Below are 16,634 nucleotides of genomic sequence, written 5' to 3' on the forward strand. Positions count from 1 at the left end.
TCCAGTGAGGGGTTCATTAGAAAAGAGATCAGAGGAAACAACTGCAGCCGGAATTTCTTCGAAATATTCGTTTTCCCTCCTGGGGCTCTTGCATGCCCTCATTTGGGGGCTTTCAGCAGCATTTATATGTTTTTCTTCAGCAGGGAGCCCTGGCTTAAGGGGCAACTGAGTGGTTTCAAGGTGAAGACTCCCGCCTGTCCCCCAGGGGGTGTTTTTGTCCTGTGTCCTTCCGGCTTTCTCAACAGGCCAAGGTGCTGGGGAGAGCAAGATTTCCCATCTCTGGGTTAGCTGCTCTGGAGGCCCCTGTTGAAATCGTCTTCTGGCTTTTGAGTTAGCCAGGGAACATGGCCAGTAGTGGGAAAAGGCGGTCAGCCACACAGGTGCCCCGGATATGACTGGAGGGGAGAGGCGAATTAAGAGAGCAGAGTCATGTCGTTAATTGGGTTTCTCTAGGTGACACAGTTTTTCTTGCCATTCAGGTCATAATTTGGTTGGTGCAGTGTTGGGCTAGGAGACCTGACTTGCTGGAGATAAGATGATAAGTTGCTGAGGAGGGAGACAGAACATTGATTTCTCTCTCTCTCTCTCACTCTGTGTGTGTGTGTGTGTGTGTGTGTGTGTGTGTGTGTTGGTGGCAAGAGGGTCTGAAGGCTTTAGGAGGGAGATTGGTGGGCTTTCTCTAGTTGCGGCGAGCAGGGGCTACTCTTCGTGGTGCGCGGGCTTCTCATTCTCTTGTTGCGGAGCACGGGCTCTAGGCGTGTGGGCTTCAGTAGTTGTGGCACGCGGGCTTAGTAGTTGTGGCTCACGGGCTCTAGAGCGCAGGCTCAGTAGTTGTGGTGCATGGACTTAGCTGCTCCGCGGCATGTGGGATCTTCCTGGACCAGGGCTCGAACCCGTGTCCTCTGCATTAGGCAGGTGGATTCTTAACCACTGAGCCATCAGGGAAGCCCAGGAGGGAGATTCTTAAGATCAGTTTAAACTGCGATTCTCAAGTTAAGCCAGCTGGGATAGAAGGTGGAAATCCAGGCTCCCCTTAATGAGCTTGTCTTTAGGATGAGCCCCCATCTTCCCTTCCCACCTTGGTTGTTGATTAACTCTGGCTATAGGTTCCTGTGCTGTGGTGACTTAAATATAATAAAAGAGAAGGCGGGTCCAAACCATGACCTTTGGTTTAAACCTTGTGGGACTCTCCTTGGGCTTCTCTTTCCCTTTAGCCTCTTCTGGTAGTTTGGCCTGGACCCTCAACCTGGGATTTCCAGCAATTCTGCAAACACCATCTGACCTTGGATTTGGTATTTCCCTTCTGGACTTCTCTACTTGAAGCAATGTTAGCGTCTTTCCTCAGTCGCCTCCTGCTTTATTCTCCTGTCCCTTCTTCAAGAGAGCCCTGTGACCTGCTCCCAGTGTGTATGTCTTTCCTGCCTCATGATGCTTAAGAAAGCATTGCCCTTCCCCCACTACCACCCCAGTACTCCAGGGCTGGAGGGAGTGCTTTCTTTGAAATGGGGCTGCAGAAGGCCTGCTTTCTCCTTGCTGCTGGCCTTTGCTCAGAGCCTGTCCCCTCCACCCCACCTCGGAGAGCCCCTGTGGCACTGTTGAGAAGCTCTTTCAGTCATCTCTTGTTCTGTTTCTGTCTGTTTTCCAAGTGAGAAACGGCAACCTGGAGAATTAGCAGAAAAGCGTGTTTCCCTGTACTACATCATCTCGTGTTGGGGGCCTGGGGAGGGGATGGGAGAGGAACATATTCAGCATTTATTAGGCGGCGTCAAAGAGCCCAAGTTGGCTTTCTCTTATTTCAAGATAGGGCTTGGCTTCCAGCTGGTGATGAGAGTAATAGTCTGATATTAGGGAAGATTGAATTGCACTATCTCGTAGCCATGTGCGGAGAGGCGGGTGGACCTACCTCACTGTGACCACAGGCACGCTTGACCTCTTTGAGGCTCTGTTTGTCCACCAGCCCAGTAGCATGGGGTTGTGTTCCTGAGTTCAAGTCCCTGCTTTCTCACTTACTGTGTAACCTTGGCCTTTCTCCCCCTTCTTCCCTAGTTTGCTGCAGAGTCTGCAAAGAGCCTTACCTCTCTAAGGCTTCATTTGCCCATCTGTATATAGTGGTGATGGTACTGAACTCAGAGTTGCTGAGGATTAAATGAAATACTGCATATTAAGTACTTAGTTCAGTTCCTGGCACATCATGACTATATGATCGCCCTTATTGGGTTTTTTTGTTGTTGTTGTTGTTTTGCTTTTTGGTTTTTTGGCTGCATGGGGTCTTTGTTGCTGTGCGCGGGATTTCTCTAGTTGTGACGAGCGGGGGGCTGCTCTTTGCAGTGCACGGGCTTCTCATTGCGGTGGCTTCTCTTTGTCGCGGAGCACAGGCTCTAGGCACATGGGCTTCAGTAGTTGTGGCACGCAGGCTCAGTAGTTGTGGCGCACGGGCTTAGTGGCTCCGCGGCATGTGGGATCTTCCCGGACCAGGGCTCGAACCCGTATCCCCTGCATTGGCAGGTGGATTCTTAACCACTGCGCCACCAGGGAAGCCCTCGCCCTTACTGTTAATTGTTATCAGATGACAATCAGAGAAGGCTTCCAGCGCAAGTGTATCTAAAATAGCACTTCCTCCCCTGCTTCGTTTTCATATAAATTTTTATATAGCATCCCTTAGCCCGCTTTATTTTATTTCATAGTATTTATCGCCAGCTGACATATATTTATATATATCAACCCCGACTAAAATATAAGTTCAGCGCAAGTTAGGATTTTGACTGTTCTGTTCATTTTTGCATCCCCAGTGCCTGTAACAGTGTTTTGAACATAGTGGGGGCTCAGCTGTTTGTTGAATAAACGCGTATCATAACAAGTGAAAGGTCTTAGCACAGTCTTGCTTAGAGTAAGCATTCAGTAAGTGTCATGCTTGTTAGGCTTTCTCTTGCTGTCTATATACACATAATTAAGAATATATCTTTTCTGGGTTGTTTTTGGAATCAGACCTTGTGGTAAACAAGAGTTCTGGAAGCCTCCATCGGAGCGACGTCCTTGAAGTAAAGTTAGGACCTTCCAAGAGAAAAAGCGGGCCTCTTTTGTCAAACCTTCTCTGTGTCCAGGCTTGGTTACATTCCAGGAGAATCTTCTGACTTGGAACCCTTGGCTTCTCACAAAGGATATGTATCAGTGGAAGAGGACGGGACAAGGAGGGAGCAGACCCCGGGCTGACCTCTGTCCTTTTGCATTGCTCTTTTTGGTTGACCCACTTCATAAACCAGGCAGCCTCTCTTTACTGTCCAGCCAGCTGGAGGTTTTAGACTGCAGTGTCCTTGGAACCATGGAGCTGTGCGCAGTGTGGCTGTATTGAAATAATACCATGACGTGCAGTCAGGAGGGACTTGTTGCCGGGTAGTAGTGCTGACAGAGATGTTCTTTCTCCAATGATCTTATGTTGTTGTGTCTGTTCTTTGGAGGAGTCGCTTCCCCTTCCTTTTTCCTTCACGAGGCTGTGGAGCCAGCTCCACTCAGAAAGCTGGCAGTTCTGGGCATGTACTTCTAGGCTGCTGAGCAACTGCTGCACTCCGCTGTGCTTGCTGTCCAAATGTTGACGACAGATGCCTCAGGCAGGGGATGGGGAGACTGACCTCCTGCAGCAGAAGCAATGGCATTGACTGGGGACTTTTTTCCTAGAGAACCACAGATGGGAGTGGGGCTGTTTGGGGAGCTAGTGGCACTTGGAGTGAAGTGAAAAGCTGCTTTGGCAAGAGGATGGAAGGAAGGTTGCGGAGAACTTTGCTGGAACTGGGTGTTCAGCCATCCCCCAAACGAGGGAAGAGGCGTCGCCACCCTTTATGCTGCGGGATAGGACAGAGCCATTGGCCCTTCGTAACACACGGAGGGGAGGGTCTTTGAAGAAGTGAGGTTTTCACAGTTAAGAGAACAGTAAGGTCAGCAAGAGAGCAGGCTGGCCCACCCCCTCACGCTTATCCCAGGAGCTCACTTAAGACTATGCTGTGTAGAATCCTGATTTCAGATATGGCCTCCATTCCTTTCAACTCCGAACTGTGTGCCTAAAAGGGGGTAACTCACACAGTTTGGGTATGTTGAGTGTCCTTGCTTGTCGTCCTGGGGACAAGATAGCAGGAAGTGTGCAAATACTCTCTACAAGCTTAGACTTTGGCATTGGTTTATAAATAAGGAATGCAGTGACCGCTCCATCCAGGAACATAAAACAGTTCTGGGGCTGTGGAGCATCTCCAGAAGCCATCTGAGAGTCTGCCAGACGAATCTTTCTGTCTCCAAAGTTGTACCAGAGAAAACTATGACTAATATCTTTTCCTGCATCAGTCAGTCACCAAGCATTGTTGGTCTGTTTTATTGAGAATCAGGTTCTAGATACTACGGGAAGTATGTAATGGTGTGTTCATACTATTCTGAGCTATTTAATCAGACCCCTGGAAGCATCCCTCTAAGCAAGCCCTTTGCAAGCTGAGGCTCCCCCCCCCACTTTTTTTTTAAACTGTTACTGCCTTCCTCATTATCTTAGAACCCTCAGGGTCAGGAAGTTTTTGTTAAATCTGTTTGCTGTGAATTATACTCATTTTCTGTTGTCCTGTGGTCAGTCATCTTGAAATCTGACATGCAGTCTTTTCCCCTCCCCCAGCACTCACTTTACACCACAGCTCCCTCAGTTTTTTCTTTAGCAGGTTGAAGAAATTGAACAAAAAGTGATCAGGTTAACAAGTCAACTCTCAAAGCATTTCCTGAATGCCCACAGGATCTAGGAAGATACAAGAACATGACTTGGTAGAAGCGCATATTCATTCTCTCGTCTCTCCTGTTCTTCCTGCTCTTCTCCTAACCAACCAGTTCTTGACTTGAGTCTGGGATTCTTCCATCTACGGGAAGCTCCTCCAGAGGGTAATTGAAAAGGTGTTTGAGGCTTTTTGTTCTTAATCAGGGTAGGGAATGGCAGAGGGAGGAGAGAAGAAAGGGATGGAATTGTGGTGATCCAAGGAGCCCCTAGAGATATTGCCCAGTGGCCAGACAGCTGAGGATGTGCTTGCTAATGGTGGGTAGAATTTCCTGTTCTGCTTGAGGAAAGAGCTAGAACTAGGCACAGAGGATACAGTGACACACAAGATAGACATGGTTTTCCTACAGTCTAGTTGTGGGGAGAGACATTAATAAAATAATTATATATATATATATAATTACATATACATAAAATTGCAAGTCATGATAAGGACTGTAGCAGAAAACTTTGGCATGCCGTGAGAGCCCATAAAAGAATTGTTTTTGCAAGACAAATATTTGGTTGGTAGATTGAGAGAGAGACAAATCACACGTTGAAAAACCAAGCTAGCATTGCCACAGAAAGAGTAGATAGAGGTGAACCAGCAGGTGGAATTTGGCGACGGCCAGAACTGGGAGACCTTGGATCAGGGCCATTCTTAGGGTGGAGCATTTCGTCAGCAACCAAGGGCCAGGGGTCTGAGGATGCGGTGGAAACTCCAGGCTTAATTTCCAAAAGGATTTCTTCTGAACCTTCCTATGGGAGGGGAAAAAAAAAGTTTGTTTCAAAGGGTAAGGGTATTATATGGAAAGGGCATATAACTGTCATTTTTGTTTATTGGGAGGAGCGTCTCCGAGTACTGGGTCTGTGTGGACTCGCATGTCGCTCTGCAGAGAGTGCGTGGGTGTGCCGATTGGCCAAAGCGGCTGTATGAGGGAGAAGGGTATACCGCTAGATGTTTCATGCTGTATTTTTAATAAAAATTCTGTGTATTTAAGGTGTACCACATGTTTTGATAGACACAGACATAGTGAAATGATAACTACCGTCAAGCTACGTAACATTTTCATCTCCTCACGTGTGTGTGTGTATGTGTGTTTGAATCGATGTTACTAGCCTGAGTGTCCAGGGTTGGAAGTTCGGTAAGTCTCACAGGAATAAGCACAAGTAGGCCCATCCTTGGCTCAGCTTTTGTGGTTGTGGGATGTGGGATTCTTCGTAACATTAGGTAGATACTGTATATCTATATATATATATACACACACACACGTGTGTGTGTGTGTGTGTATGCAACTCTCAGTTTAACATTGTTGTACAAGTCAAGGATGAGTGAGGTGTGTAGAGGGAGTGTTGCTGATTTTGCACGTTTGAAATGAAACAGGGCTGGAGAACCACAGTCTTGGGCTTCTTGGAGGAGCCAGCCTCCAGGAGCAGGTGAAATGTCAGGAGGGCGGGGTGGGCTGTGGGAAGCGTTTGGTGGCACACGCCGTGGAGAGAGGGATGAGTGGAGGACGTGGAGACTCTGCCTGAGAGGAAGGTTGAAGGCTGGTAAGGGAGCAAGAAGTCCTTTGACCGAGGAGGCAAGTGCGTGTCCCCGGGGCAGGAGAGGCTTCCGCTGCCGGCTGGGTGACGAGTGAAGCGTCCCAACCACTCAGAGTCTGTTGACTCAGTCAGTGCGTGTGGCAGTGACTGCGCCTCCGCTCTGCCTTTAGGATGAGAAGGGCCTCCTGAAAGCAGGCCTGACAGCAGCAGGTCTTCTGAGAGAGAAGGGGAAACGTCTCACACCCTCTTGCACCAGAAATCATCCGAGGACAGGATCTGAAGGGCTGGGCTTGCTGAATTGCTCCTGGAACCACAGGCTTGGAGGGCTTTTCTCTGAACAGCGGTCTTTGCAGGGACGAATTGAGGATCAGCAGGGCTTTGTGAAGAAAATTCCACCTCCTTCAAGCCACCTCAACTTCCACTTTTCCCACGAAGCCTCCCCTGACCGAGCCAGCCCTCCCTGGTCACCTTCTCCACCTTTTCATGGACCTTGTAACGTAGCATTTGAGTGTATGTTACCCATATTGAATATTTCATGGTCATGCGTTTCCTGTCACTTCCTTACATATAGGAGCCATGATCCATACTTCCTGTTGATGCTCACAGTGCCTACAAAAACGCTGAGCGCACAGTAGGGGTTCAGTAATTACTCGCTGGGTAGAGATATGGAATTAAGTTTTTTTGTGGTTTTTTTTTTTGTTTTAATTTTTTGGCCACACTGTGCAGCATGCGGGATCTTAGTTCCCTGGCCAGGGATCAAACCCTTCGCTGACCAGGGTTAAGATTCCTGCAGTGGAAGCATGGAGTCTTAACCACTGGACCGCCAGGGAAGTCCCTGGAGCTAAGTATTCTTGTGACTTTCCCACGGGAGTGCCTTGTATGTGCTGGGCACCGTGTGACACAAAACAGTACAGGTCCTTACTCAGTGCTTCTCAACTAGGGTGGCACTGCCCTCCTGGGGGTGTTTGGAAATGTTGGGGAGGGAGGTTTCATTGTCACTTTGTCTGGGAAGCACTAACAGCATTTAGTATGTGGGGATCACGGATGTTAACCACCCTGCCATGACCGGACAGCACATTGAAGAATTGTTTTTCCACCGAAATTGCCAATGTGCCTCTTGTGAACTTGTTATGGACGTGGGAAAGGTCAGGTGAAGGACTAGACATGTTTTCTTCCATGAAGTCGGAAGTAGGTCCTAAGTCCCCTCCTTTCCTTCTTGCTGGATGGAGAGAGGAATGTAGGCTGTAAATTACTTGTGTGCATGGCGCCTAGCTCTTCTCACAGCTTTTATTTGTCTGCCCGAACACCTCTGGAGGTAAACTGGGCAGGCTCCAGAGCCAGACTGCAAGGAAGAAGATTTTCATGTTCTCTCTTCACCACCTACCCACTCTCTCTTTCAAGGCACATTTGTAAGAAAGTGGTTGAAAGCATGTCGTACTTGGTCTTCAGTTCTGCATGTTCACCAGAGAGTCTTCAAGAAGAGATTCAGACATATTCAATATCTTGTAATAACCCATAACAGAAAATAATCTGAAAAATATATATGTATATAATTGAATCACTCTACCGAACACCAGAAATTGATATAATGTTGTAAATCAACTATACTTCAATTAAAACAAAAACAAAACAATTGGGCAGGGGCACCCAAAAGCCTGAGCAGCGGGAGGGGAGGCGGAGGTAGGTGTGTGGTCACAGTGTGAGAGAGGAGGCTGGCGTACCTATCTCTTCTCTCGTGTCTTTGCATCCTACGGTTGGCCCCTTGAAGACAGAGGTGTGCTGAGTAAGTGTCGTTGCTCAAATTGCAGGGAATAACTAGAGGGAAGACCACTTGCCTAGTATCCTTTGGAGAAGAACAGAGCTTTGGGGGTGGGTGAGTGGCTGGGAGTAGAGTGGCTGGTGGGGATGCACTGATGCAGCCGTGCAGCAGAGCCACCATCACTTCTCACTATCTGAATCCAACTTAGGAGGGCAGAACTGGATGGGTTCTTGGTCTAGTCTAGCTAAGGTTTGGTGAAGTTGGAGAAGGTCCCTCTAATCTTCACAAGGTCCTTCTTCACCGTGGAAACTACCTTCAACCCCGCAAAGCGGGGTTGGGGGGCACAGGCAGCCTGTGGTTCAGAAGTTTGCCGGTTCCTTTATCCCTCCAGACCTCTAGGAAGCCCTCTTTTTCTCTCTCTCTTCGGTTCAGAACAAAAATTGCTCTGATACAAGTCATTTGTATTTTAATGTGGATTCATTTCAGAAGGGGTTCTGGGGTGGAATAGGAATAATAATGAATACTTACTATGCAGTATGTTCCCTCCTTATATAATCTCATTATCCCTCACAATAACCCTTTGAAGTGGGATATTTTATTCATTTTCAAGGTGACGAGACCAAGGCTTACAGAACTTGGAAGTTAAATAACGTGCCTAAGGTTGGACAGCCAGTAAGCGGCGGATTTCAGATTCAGACTCGGGTTCAGGGACTTCCGAGGTGGTCCAGTGGTTAAGACTCCACGCTTCCAATGCAGGGGCATGGGTTTGATCCCTGGTCGGGGAACTAAGATCCCACATACAGAGTGGCATGCCCAAAAAAAGTAAAAAAAAAAAAAAAAAAAAGACTCGGGTTCAGACTCACCCCAGAACCTGAGCCTGTGCGCGCCTGTGCTGGTGGAGGCCTGCGCCCAGGTGGCAGGTGTCTGTGTCTGTGGGTGTGTGTTGAGGGGAGGGCACCCTGCAGCTGACATTCTGGACTATGTACCTGGAGCAGTAGTGTTTTCAATTGGCTTTAATCATGAATGTGTGGCCTGTGGGAAACAGGCTTTGTGGGCTCACTTGGGAGGATATAACACTGTCCGTAAAGTTTCTGTGGTGAAGTATGAGGAGACTTAGGAACATGGCCTGTTTCATGGATTGGAGGCAGCCTGTATGAGAAGTGGTCACCACCTGCAAGAGCACACGGTCTAGATCTGCGTCTTGGTAGAGGACAGGTTTTAATCACATGGGCGCATTTTTTGAGAAGAGAGAGTGACTTGATTGATGGATTAAGTGACTTTAAAAAAATTTTTTTTTTTAAGTAAATGACTTTAGCCTGAGCCTTTGTGAACTGCTGGTGGGTTGGCGTTGGTGGGCACCGCTGGGAACACAAAGCTCCATGGGGCCTGTGCCCAGAACTCTACGATTTCTAGATGTCAGGCTGCCGGGCACAGTACTCTGATGATAGGAGGGGAAAGCATGCACAAGGATTTAGATTTATTCTGGAGGAAAGAGTTAATGATTCCGAAGGCCTGTTCTTCAGAGGGAGGAGAGGAAGACCATCTCATCCCTCCCACCTTAAAAAATTTATTTAAATTGTATTTAAATATACATAACATAAAATTTACCATTTTAGCCTTTTTTTTTTTTTTGGCTGCGTTGGGTCTTCGTTGCTGTGGGCAGGCTTTCTGTAGTTGCGGCGAGCAGGGGCTACTCTGTTGCGGTGCGCAGGCTTCTCATTGTGGTGGCTTCCCTTGTTGCAGAGCACGGGCTCTAGGCACATGGGCTTCAGTAGTTGTGGCACTGTGGGCTCAGTAGTTGTGGCACATGGGCTTAGTTGCTCCGCGGTACGTGGGATCTTCCCGGACCAGGGCTCGAACCTGTGTCCGCTGCATTGGCAGGTGGATTCTTAACCACTGCGCCACCAGGGAAGCCCCCGTTTTAGCCATTTTTTTTTTTTTTCGTTTTAGCCATTTTTAAGTGTACAGTTCGGTGGCATTAAGTACATTCGCGTTGTTGTGCAACCATCACCGCCATCCCTCTCCAGAACTTTTTCATCTTCCCCAACTGAAACTGTGTCCCCATTAAACATGAACTCTCCATTCCCCTCCCCCAGCCCCTGGCAACCACCGTTCTGTGTCTCCTCCCTTTCTGTGTCTCCTCCCTTTCTGTGTGTGCAGAGCTGAGCAGAGGGCTGACATAGCAGATGCTTACTGTTTGTTGAGTCAGGTGAGGTGGCCTGTTTCAGAAGTCCATGTGTCATCAGCCAACTCAGGACACCCCCCTCCCGCCTGGCTCCAGTGCAAGGCGGTCACCTCTGAGAGGGATTGTAGATGAAATGGCTACATGGAATCACAAAAGAATTAGGCAGCAGAAAGAGAAGTTGAGGGTTTCTCTTCCACATTCAGCTCCTTTTGCCGTCTCCCAGCTGTCATTTGCTTTCTGGTTCTCTTGTACTTATATTCATCATCTTGCTTGTTCTCAGCTCTTACTTTTCCCGCTGGGGGTCTGGTGGGGAGCTGCTATAGGAAGGTGGAAAGAAGATCATGTAGGGCATGAAGATAATAAAAGGTAACAACATGTATGTGTTTGTGTGTGAGGGGTTCGTGTGTTAACTGGGCGTCTTTCTGGTAGTAGAAGAAAACCATCCCTAGATGAGTACCTTGGACCCGGTGGGGTATCTCTGTCCTTCCTGGGTTCCACCTTTCCCGAGGGGTGGCCAGCGGTGCAACTTTGGCTGGAGGCTTTATTCAACATCACGTATTCATGTGTCAGTAGTAACTGAAAGCTCGTACATGGGTGACATCACGTAAAGGGAGGGTAGGTTTTTAGTATCAGGCAGTATGAGCCCAGGAGTTCTTTCCTGTGGAACGATGGGCCACAGAAAAGGCCTAGATGCTTACAGGAGGAAGGGGTGGTTAGCTGCTAAAGATGTCTTGGGGAAATCATGGGCAGCCTTTGAGGCCCCTTTGATGTCACCCTCCTGGGCCTCCAGGCCTGCACAGTCTGGAGCCGGGTCAGGCTGTATCCCTCTGTGGTGTCCGCACCCCTGGACAGACCCAAAGCATGACCTAGAATTGAGTTGGATTTCTTAGAATAGAGGTGACCAATTCGGTGGCCTGCCCGGCCTCCTCACTTTGTCCACACGATTTATAGTTTCTCATCAGACTTCATGGGGAAAGAAGGAAAAAGGAAGGAGAGACACGCTTGGCACTCGAGTCACCCAGGAAGAGAGGAGGGCAGGAGAGCCTTGTGTCATAGAGAGGCCTAACAGGTCAAGATCCAGGCCACAGGGGCCTCTAGCCAGTGGGTTGGGGGTGGCAACTTAGGGTCCCCCGTTCAGGGCTGTTTCCCTAGATCACCTGTCCTCGAGTCGGATCCCAGGTTCTGAGGAATCATAGTCTTTTCTCTGTTTTCTGTGTACAAGCTTACAGGAAGCTACATGTATTCAGCATCACCTTCCAGGGTGTGCCCAGTGGCCCTTCTCACCTCAGTCCCTCTCACTAAAGCCTATTTCTTTCTTAGATTGAGCCAGGTATGAATTGGGGTTGATTGTTTTTCTTGGGCTGAGCCTTGTTCACCCACCCCTGGTACTCCAAGCGTGAATGAAGGAACGTCCCACTCCCTGACTCATGGAAGCACGGCCTTCCCCAGTTGTTATCCCGCCGTCTGGCGTCGTGCCTGCCTGTGGGCATGGTTATCATCCCCACCATACATAAAAGCAAAAAGTGGTTTAAGTGCCTGTGTTTAAAGCAGAGCATCCGTAGACCATCTTACATTTCCAGAGGCGCCAGCAGCAGGCCAGGGGCCCAGAGCTAGTTAGATCTGACTTCCGATACCCATACTGCTCTGCGGCAGTGTCGAGGCCCCACCAGAAACGAAGGGCTTGTGTGTGTTTGGTCAGCTTGGAGTCCAAGGTACGTTCTGTGCAGATGAGGTGTGTTTCACAAGTCAATGATTAATGCCCCTGCTGCTCCCCAGATCCCCTGCCCTGGCCTTGTAACCTGCTCAGATAGGGTGATACTGACGTCTCCAGAGAGCTCCCTGACGGAGGCCTGCGGACACAGGGGCTGTTGGAGTTGAGGCAACGTGATGCATAGAGCCAGTGTGGAATTAGGAGCTGGGACACGTGGTTCCTGTTTCAGTTCGCTCTAGTTTACAGGATGCGTGTTATCTCTCTGGGACTTGGTTTCCTTACTTGCAAAACAAGGGGATGAGAACAGTGACTCTTAATCAGAGGCTCAGTCAGAATCACCTGGGCAGCCTTTTTTTAACCCAGGCCCTGCCCTCCGGAGGTGATTTAGTCCGTCCAGGGTGGGGCCCTGGTATGTGTGTTTTCCCGGGTGATCTGATGCAGATTGCCTTTGAGAACTACTGGACCAGATAATCCTTAAGCTCCCCCAGATCCAAGAGTCCCCTCCTCCTTTCTTTCCTCTCTTCCTTCCTAAATATCTTTGTGTGCCTACTGTGTGGGGTGGCCTGTTTGTGCTCTCTTGACTTAAACACATGAATGGATCAGATGTGTGCTTTGCAGTGTAGTATATGTAAGGAAAGGTGCACTTATGTGTGTGAAGTTGGGCAAAGGGGGAGTTGAGAGAAACAATACTGGGGGAGGGGTCGGTCAGGGTGGGATAACTGAGCATGGTGTCTCCCAGCTGGTCTGGGAAACACAAGCACCTACTGTGGAGAGAGCTCAGGGTGGGGCGAAGTTGGGGTGTGGACGTGGGGCTGGGCATCCGGGAAGAACACGAAATAGAGGGAAGGTTCAGAAAAGGGTCTGAAGGACCATTTGAAGTATGAACTTCAGTATATGCACGTGCACTCCTTAGACTTTCCTGAGTCTGTTAGTGCCGAGGGAAGAGCAGGCAGACCAAGTGAGGACTGACCTGGAAAGAGGGCATTTTGACTTGGTCTTTGAAGATAGGGAGGGACCTGGTATAGTGAGGCCTTCCCCATCATCACTCACCCCCAAAAGCATAGACGCTGGAGACAGATGTGAATCCTAATCCCAGATCTGTCACCTACTGTGTGACCCCTGGCAAGGTCATAACTACCCCCATGCCTCATTTTCGCCATTCGTCAAATGAGGGTAACAAGACCCACCTAACAGGGCTGTTTCAGGATTAAATAAAAGTGTAAGTAAAGTGCTTAGCTTGGTAACTGCTCATTAGATAGGTGGTAGCCACATGATTTCTCTTGTGAAAGTGCCCAGAAAGGGTGTCTCTTATGAAAGTTACCAGAAAGGTTCTGGTAACATTCCTCTCCTCCTTCACATTTCATTTGGGAAAGAGAAAACCACCCAGTGTATTGAGTGCAATCTTAACGGCCGTGGGTGGGTGAGTCACTAAGTCCCCAGGTGTGGGCCTGGCTTCCCCTTCCCTACCCTAGAGTTTTCTACCATCTTCCAGCTTCATTGGAAGAAAGAGCAACTTCAAAATCTAATATCTGAACTTGAAACTCCTGTTTGTCTTGCCCCCTGAGTCAGGAATTCCAGCAGTGGCTGAGCAGTGCCTCAGGCCCTGCCTGCCCTTTTGTGTGAAAGCTCTGGGCCCACCCGGAGGAAGCAGTCAGCCAGAGTGGGGAGACCTGCACCTCACCCTTCGGGACATTCTGCTGGGAATACATGGCTTTGCTCAGATGTGAGAGACAGGAATTTCGCACAAAAATGTGTAAAGTGCTTTATGGAAAGGCACAGATTCAGGCGGGGCGCCTAGCCACGAGGATCCTCACTGGCCTTGCCTGGAGACTAAAGGCTCTTTCTGCTTCAGGGCCTTGGGCCTTCCTCACCCCTGACCTTTGCTCGGTTAACCCCGACTTGTCTTTTTGGTCTCAGAACAAATATCACTTCCCCAGCAGCCCTTTACTGCCCCCCCCACCCCGCCCCAACCCCTATCATGACCTCCCTTTAATCTTTCTAATAGTGCCCTGTACTTTTTCTTACTTTTTCATAAACTCACAGTTGAGTTTATGTAGTTGTGTAATTGCATCTTTAATGTCTGCTTCCTGTAAGCTCCACGAAGGAGGGGTCCATTTCTGTTTTGTTCATTGCCACATTCTAGTATCTGTCAGGCACTTGATGTTTGTTGAGTGAATGCATGAACTGGTCACAGGGCCCTAAAGTTGGCATGAATGCAGCCAGGGAAGGTTTCTTAGAAAAAAAGAGGCGAGACGGGCCTGGTGAAAAGTTGGGTGAGCATGTTTGCTCCATCCTGCTGGTCAGGAAATTCCTCCTTCTGTCTCACCTATATCCTTTGGGCTGTAATTTATTCTGAGTTGGTCCTTGGTGGGGCCAGAGAGTGGCTGGCCTCCACCCTTTGGAGAGTAACCGTTTCTAAGTCTGTGATGCAGATGACTAGTCCTTCCTGCCCCTCCCCCTGGGCCCCACCCTCCGCCTGCTCTTCTCCCCACTGACTCAGCTTTGCTCCTTCCACCCTTCCTTCCAAGGTGTCTTTTCATAGTCCCCTGTCAGAGCCTTCCTTCCTAAGTCCTCTCTCATGGGATCTGGTTGGTCCCGCATCTGGAATTAGATAGAAGCCACACGGGGGTTAGACGAGTCACAGGCTCTCTCGGTCATGAAGCCTCCCCAGCCTCCTGCCTCGCGTCTGGGGACACCTGGCTGCCGCAGGAGGCTGTTGGCCATGAGGTATAATGGTTTGTTTGTGCTGCAGTGGAAAACCAGCAGTGAGAAGCCTTATTATTATCCAGCCCGTGATTATTGTTGTCCTCCTCCGTGAGCTTGGTGTCTGCCAGCCTGAATGGGCTCGACATCTCCCCCTTCCAGCCTCCTCCTGCTTCCGTGCTCTGCCCTTTCTCACCCGAGCATCTGCTTCCCAGGGACCACCCCTCCCCCCACCCCTTTCAGCCCTACCTCCAAGGCCACCGTTCTTTTTTTTCTCCCTTCTCTCTCACCTGCCCTCCTCATAATTCTACTTTTTCATCTTGTTTCTTTTCTCCCGAGCTGCCACTTTTCACTCTAAATCCCAGTAACACCAGCAGTCTTGGTAAATCACCTCTTGACAGTGTTTTTCTTGCTCTATGGGAGGCAAGTCTCTTCATAATGACTGTGCAAATTTGTAGCGCTTTGTGGATATCAAAATGTTTTTACATCCATGAACTCTTGTGGGATGGGGTTGGGTAGGTAAGGAAAGAGGCTCTGGGAGCTTAAGTGATTTGCTGATTTGCCTCCATTACATGAAAGAATCAGAACCAGTGCCCAGACCTTCTGATTCTTAGTGAGATATAAACACTAAGCATTCCCTGTCATTCTATATTACTAGACTCCTGGCTGCCTTTCTGCTTCAGCTAAGAAAATATTTCCCCGAGTTATCGTCTTATACTTTTGAACCTTCTTTTAAGTTGTCTAAGGTGCATCTTTCTTCTGCCCTTCACCTAACCCAGCCTCTGCCTATTCCTCTCTCCTTTCCAAAATGCTTTGCTCTTTTCTCCTTCAGGAACCTTCCCCTTTACCTCTTCTTGTCCTGTTGCCTCCTGCGGTCTTTGGGTCCTTATTAACGTTTTCATTTGGGTTTAGCCAGCTATATAGGAGTTTGTGCCTTAAGAAAGTCCACTTTCTAGTAATACATGTTTACCAAGCATATAAATTAGGGGCACTGACTCACATAACAAAAGAGGATTCACTTTTAGTAGCTGCCCTAGTACATTGCTTTTAAGTGAATATTTATGGATTATTTTGGAAAAATGGAGATAAACCCAAAACCTAGTGTTAGAAACCATTGCAGGAGGGAAAGGGGATGGTTCTTCTGGATAACACCAACTTCCTTTTGTTTCTATATTTATTCATTCAACAGAAGGGTATTGAATGTGGCCTTGACCTCTAAGGCTTAGTCTTGCAGAAGACGGACAATTAACGAATCAATCACAAAAATGTAATTGGTGCCCTGAAAGGGGCCGTACAGAGTACTGTGGGAGCAGGATAGTCAGGGAAACTTCCTGGAGGAGGTGATGTCTGTGTTGAGGTCTGGAATGATGGGCATGGGGCATGCAGGTAAAGGGGAGGGGAGAGATGCCCTTGGAAGGGTGGACAGCACGTGCAAAGACCCAGAGGTGAGAAGGGGCAAGGGGTATTAGAAGAACCGAGAGAAATCCAGTAGAGTGCATTGCTGCTTCTCTGCCTCCTCCCCACACCAGCAAGAAACAAATGACCTCAGGATGGGAACGGGCAGGGCTCCAGATTAACCATCCCTGGGATCATCAGCTGTAAGGCAGTCAGATCGGAGCTTAAGGAAGAACCTCTTTGGCCCACAGAAGGCAAATGGAATCCAGTGGACAAAGCTCTGGGGTGTGTGTGCCATGCCTCCTTGGATTTGCCATCAGAAGACTAACCAGGTTCCACTTTGAAAACACTTAACGTCTTGGAGCCTTGGTTTTCTCATCTGTGAAATGGGGTATTAATTCCTGCCTGGCTTCCCTACAGGTCAGAGGCGCAAATGAGATAATGACTGTGAAAGCACCTGTGGATTGTGGAGAGCTAGGTGATTGGCTGATGGCAGCAGTGGCAGCAGCTGGGAGGTGGTGAACTTGATTCTCCTGGTTACAGAGACTGATTCTGGTGGCGG

General features: G+C 48.8%; 1 protein-coding gene across 14 annotated transcripts in view; it reads left to right on the forward strand.

Annotated features, from left to right (window-relative positions):
• MINK1 (misshapen like kinase 1) overlaps positions 1-16,634 on the forward strand; it is a 47,961-nt gene that overhangs the window by 1,101 nt on the left and 30,226 nt on the right. The gene's annotated exons all lie outside the window — the stretch shown is intronic.

Source organism: Lagenorhynchus albirostris, chromosome 20, assembly GCF_949774975.1.
Source record: "Lagenorhynchus albirostris chromosome 20, mLagAlb1.1, whole genome shotgun sequence".
Taxonomy (NCBI): domain Eukaryota; kingdom Metazoa; phylum Chordata; class Mammalia; order Artiodactyla; family Delphinidae; genus Lagenorhynchus; species Lagenorhynchus albirostris.